Consider the following 5,609-nt stretch of genomic DNA (forward strand, 5'->3'; position numbering starts at 1 on the left):
TACAACTTGAAAGTACATTTGATAAAGGAATACTTGCATCATGATTGTTGCTTGCACATCCAAAACTAAGTGCTCTACTGTTTGCATTATAAACACTGTTTCAAACTGTTATGTAATTGTGTCATTTTCTTTATTCAAACCTTCTTGTGATAATCACTTCTATGTAAATACTTGATGCAATACTAGGATTGTATTCTTTGACTCTGATTTCTACACAGTGGGCCCATGTCATGGTTGAAAATGGTCTGACAACCAGTCTGCTTACCCAGTTACAAAAATGCAATAAATAAATAAATACAACTGTGGCTGATTCAAGCAGAGGTCAACACATTCTGAGAAGTAGGGGATTACACTGTGAAAACTTGGATTTTTCTGGAATTAAATTCAAAATGAATAACTGAAGGAATTCAACACTGGTACTACTTATATTATTTATTCAGTCCTACAATGGGGCAGCTCTTAAGAAGAAGAAAAAGGCAAAAGTAACGTTTGTGTGTTAAAATATTTTTATTATTCTTAGGCCAAATCTCAATGACTTTTTAGAGACTGCTTTTCAGAGGCCTAATACTCAGGCAGTTTCCTTAGCGATACAACCGGCGCAAGTAGTAGTGAAGAGGAAAACTGCTTCCCCCATGACACAATAGATTCTTCCGAAGTTTCCACTGCCCATACGTCAAGAGAGAGGGAAGGAACAATACTGCTCAATGAGCAGGGGAGAAAAGAAACGGAAGGAACAGGCAGAACCGATGAACTACCCTACCCTGAAGAAGATGTGGAACCAAATTGAGAGATAGCGTGGTACATATCTAGTAAACAGCTGACTGAATATTAATTGTCTGTGCTAAATAAAGGCTTGTCCTTTATACTGGCGCAGGGTGCTGATATATCTGATACTCTCATTCACTTGAGATTATTTTGTAGGAATGTTATGTTGGAACTTATGTATCATGATAATGATGTGATGAATTATAAAGCATTCAAGAAATATAGTAACACTGTACCTATAAATCACCCAGTAGTAGAAGTATTTAACAAAATATGTGAGGGAGAATTGCATGAAGTACTGGGGCAGAAGAAGCAGGGAAGGAGATTCATAAATTTAAATAGACTGGAACAAGAAGCACTGAGAGAACTTACAGTTGATACATCTAGTATGATAAGGCCCGCAGATAAAGGTGGGATGATAGTAGTTATGGATAAAGAATATTATGCGAATTCATTAAAATCCATGCTAGAAGATGTGAATGTATATAAATACATTCATTTGCATGACATTGAGAGAATGATCAGAAATGTTCATATTAATCTTAATGACTGCTTAACAAGCTATGAAATTACAATAGATCTGTGTGGAACATCCAGTTGTACCCATGTTCCAAGGGTCCCCCAAGATACATAAAGATCCAGTGAGACCACCCTTTAGACCCACTGTGGAGGGGACAAGGAGGCTCACAGAGCCATTTTCTATATTTGCAGAAAAACATCTAAGACCAGTGCTTGAGAAGACCGAGAGAGTACTTAAAGTCATAAAGATGTTTCTACAGGACCTTTATAAGTTTATGCACAATAGACAAGGGAATAACAAATGCCTATTGATGACACTAGATGCGGTCTCCTTATTTACAAGCATTCCGAATGATACTGGCATTCAGTTTGTTAGGAAATACCTGTTAAATGAAAGTGGTGATGGAGAGATTTTAGTGGACCTACTTTGTTCATTCATGAAAATAGTGTTATGCAATAATGTGTTTGTATTTGAAGCCTCATATTACTTGCAACGTGAAGACATAGCTATGGGAGCCAGTTGTGCCAACAGCTACGCCAACACAGTGTTGCTGCAGTGGGAAAATGATAAAGTTTTAAAATTAGAATCGTACAAGAAGAATGTGTGATATTATTGACATTTTGTGGATGATATTTTTATCCTGTGGGGAGGTAATTATAAAGAGCTACAGAGTTTTGTTGAGCAGTTACAAAATACTCCATCATTTCTGAGGTTTACCATGAACACTTCGGACAGACAGATTATCTGGATGTGAAGGTAGAGAAAAAAGGGGATGGACACCTGAATATGAGGATGTTCAGGAAGAGATGCTATAGGAATATGCTCCTACATAGATCTAGCATGCATCCCAGAAGGACATTTGATAATGTAGTAAAAGGCCAAGGGATGAGGGTATCCAGACTGAGTAGAGAGAAGTATGTATTAGAAGAAGGAATGAAAACTCTAGCATGCAAGCTTAAGTGAAGAGGATATATGGAGAGAGAGATAAATAATAAATTAGAGGAAGTTATAAGCCTTAGGAATAGCAGAGCTAGATCTTACTACTCAGAGGTAGTGGATGAGGATGTCAGGTCTGGGCAGTCTGACAGGACAAAAAGAGGCATCAATATGTCGACATCATATACTAATGACATAGCAAAAATACGATCAGTAATAGGTAAACACCGGCCGATCCTGCTAACAGATGATAGGATAAGGGATGTAGTGGGGGAAAGGCCCATTTTCCAATATAGAAAATGCAAAAGCTTGAAAAGAATGTTATGTTATCCAAGGAATGAAAACATGGAGAATATTATGGGCTACATATCCATGCAAAAAATGTAACTGGTGCAATTATATGAAAGGTAGTAACAGTTTTATACACCCCACCACGGCTAAAGAATACACCTTCAAGATCAATGCTGACTGTACGTCTAGAAATATAGTTTATATAGCGCAATGTGAGTGCTGCCAGTATTTCTACATGGGGATAACAACAAGGATGCTAAAAGACAGAGTAAAAGAGCATATTAACAGTATTAAGGCAAAAGACTCCATCAGTGCCTTGTCCACGTATGATTTGACTAATAACAAAGTGCATAGAGTTAGTTTTGTGGCCATTGATAAATTGGAACCAGGGGACACCACCCCATCAGTCTGACAAGCTTGATCTGCAAGGCCATGGAACATATTATCATGGAACTTATAAACAAAGACATTGGCAACCTTAAAACACTAGACCCTACCCAGTTTGGGTTTGTGATGGGATGATCTTGTCTCCTGAATCTGATTGACTTCTTCAAATCAGTCTCCAGAGCTGTGGACGAGGGTAAGGCAGTCCACACAGCCTATCTGGACCTCACCAAGGCCTTTGACACCATCCCCCACTCTGGAATCATAGATAAACTTACTAAGCTGGGCATTAATCCCTACATCAATCGATGGGTTGCCAACTGGCTTACTGACAGAACCCACACTGTAAAAGTAGCTGACTCCAAATCCAGCTCCAGACAAGTGACAAGTGGAGTACCTCAGGGTTCAATCCTGGGACCGCTCTTGTTTGGCATCTACTTTTCTGAAGTACAGGCCAACACTAAGAGACGCTGGCTAACAAAGTTCGCAGATGACTGCAAACTGGGAGCCATTATTGAATCCCCAAATTATGTCGATACTCCACAAAAGGGCCTTACAGAAACAGATGCTTGGTGCCAGAGCCATGGGCTCAAGCTCAATGCCAAGAAATGTATAGTTATCTCCTTTGGGAAAAAACATGTACCCATGAATTACCACATAGGTGGCAGTACACTAAACACCGAAAGTGTGATAAGAGACTTAGGGACACAGGTGGACGGTGGTCTCACCTTCAATAACCACATCGCCACAACAGTCAGGAAATCCTTCTATGTGGCACACCTCATCACTAAGGGCTTTTCATCCAGAAAAAAGGAGGTCATTGTCCCATTGTACTCATCCCTCATTAGACCCATTATAGAATACAATGCTCCATTTGGTATGTACCTCTCATTGTCCCATTGTACTCATCCCTCATTAGACCCATTATAGAATACAATGCTCCATTTGGTATGTACCTGTCAGGACATCTGCAACAACTGGAAAGGGTGCAGAAATACCTCACTAAAAGAATCACAGGCCTAAAGCAGATGCCCTATGCTGACCACCTTAAAAAACTCCAGCTATACTCTGTCGCATATTGTCTACTCCGAGGAGATCTCTGCATAACATACAAGGCCATGTCAAACCCAGAGCTGATGGACATGCTACACTTAAAGAAATCCCAATCCCTCATTGCCACATGCTCCAGGGATCTAAACCTTGTCATCACAATAAACAAAACATGCTGGAGGGATAGGTTTCTGACACAGAGACTCCCCAGACTCTGGAAAGACTGCCCATACATGTCAAGCAGAGCGTCTCTTTGTCCATCTTCAAAAAGAACCTTGATGACTGGATGGGAGAAAGGAAATTCACCCCAGGGATCACGTCAGTTGCCCTGCTAGACAGGGGTCCAGGGAAGTAAACAGTGTGGGAAGAAATAGCCAAGGAATTGTTATGGCTAGGCTTATATAGGCCCTAGGGCTGATAGCCTAGTACCAACCTATGAACCTACGAACCTATGAACATTTTCCATACAGGGCACACAGATAAAGAAATCTGAATAGAAATACTAGTATTATGTGTATAACTATGAAAGTTGTACAATTGCTGTGTTGATCAGCCCCAGTCCTACAAATAGATGCAAGCTAGACATCCACACTCTGCAGTCTGGCCCAGAGAAGCCCATCAAGTGTCATGCTGTCATGGATACTTTCCCCAGTTGCCAAGAAATCTGCACACAGAGACTGTCACAGTAGATGTATGTGAAAGGCACAACACACACATTCCAGGGCCTGCAACTAATATGTAAATCTGAAATATATGTAGAAACAGCAATGCAATGTGCACACAATTCATCTGCATGGGGTTCACAGGTAAAGAAATTGGTATAAAAACAGGTCTGATGTGTATAACTAAAATAAGGGTACAATTGCTCTGTTGATATCTACAGCTGTTGGTGTGCTGCAGCAGCCCCATGACCCAGGTAGAGTGTAAGTGTGGTCAGAATGTATAGTGAATAGTATTGTACTGACATTTACACTTGATAGAAGTTGTCAGTTGAATCTGTTCCCTTCACCTACCACTGAAATGATCCAACCATCATACTGAAACCATCATGGGTATGTTCCTAAACAAACCTCTACTGTTGGGACCGATTTTCCATTTGGTTTATCATTGTTTAAATTGTGTGCATACTAATATTCCCTGTTGAATAATCATTTTATTGCCTGCCTGACATACCACTAACTGGCATGCTGTTGCAACCCTGAATGCCATTCCATATATGCATGGGTTCTGTTTGCTATAGCACTTTTATAATTGCACTGTATCTGGTAAATGGGAATATTCATGCATGCTATTTTGACTAATGTTGTAATGTGTTGTGCATGACTAACCAATATTCATTGTTAATTTCCACACCATAGCACATATGGGAAGGCAGATCCCAGCGGATCCACCTCTCCCACCCCACCTGGCCAAGGCACCGGGTCTCAGCATGTCTGGGACCTAACCCAGACCTCCCTCATCTGCTGGTCCTGTACCACCCTCAGGAGAAACTGCTGCAGGGGATGGGGCTTGTCCCCCCTGCAAGTGGGCGCGGTGAGGATGTTGTCACCCAGGACGAGGTCTGTGGCATGGTGCACAGTGTCCACCAGATGGAGCTGGATGACCATCTGCACCAGGTGGAGGGCAGGCTGGCACAGCTAGAGGGGCAGGCGGCCCCTCCAGC

This window comes from Protopterus annectens, chromosome 6.part0, assembly GCF_019279795.1.
Source record: "Protopterus annectens isolate FY-2018-M chromosome 6.part0, PAN1.0, whole genome shotgun sequence".
Taxonomy (NCBI): Eukaryota; Metazoa; Chordata; order Ceratodontiformes; family Protopteridae; genus Protopterus; species Protopterus annectens.